The sequence below is a fragment of the Thalassophryne amazonica genome, chromosome 22 (genome assembly GCF_902500255.1).
Source record: "Thalassophryne amazonica chromosome 22, fThaAma1.1, whole genome shotgun sequence".
Classification (NCBI taxonomy): domain Eukaryota; kingdom Metazoa; phylum Chordata; class Actinopteri; order Batrachoidiformes; family Batrachoididae; genus Thalassophryne; species Thalassophryne amazonica.
This window is the reverse complement of record NC_047124.1, coordinates 38421479-38421979: the sequence shown is the minus strand read 5'-3', so window position 1 is coordinate 38421979 and position 501 is coordinate 38421479.

The following is a 501-nucleotide window of genomic DNA, read 5'->3' as shown; positions in this document are numbered from 1 at the left end:
TGCAAATACTGCCGCCACCTGTTGGAGGGCGGAGTGAGCAACAACTGCAACGACCAGAGCTGGCTTATTGGACGGCTATCCGACGAAAATCTAGTGTCAGAATCCCAGTGAAAAACCGAAAGGAGCCAAGAAACACACAAACAGACACACAGAAACACACAAACGCACACAGAGAGCAAACCATACGGTTCTGTTTCAGCTTGTGAGTTAAATATCACATTGCAACATCTGGATCAGTAGAACGATTCTGGATCAGGATGCAGTTATTGCTCTGTGTTGTGGAATCCGGATCCAGGTAAAGTCCGGGTCACGATGTGAATCACATATCTGTTATTTTGAGTCGGAATCTCGGATTGCTCTTGTTTAGATGTTTTATTTTTTAGTCCTCCGCACAATAGGCGGCGCTCTCACGGAGGCTGCAGGCCCGCTGACAGCCGGTCAGCTGACACGTTCACGTGACCGCTGATCAACAGATTTTGTGTGTTTGTGCGTTTGGTCTAA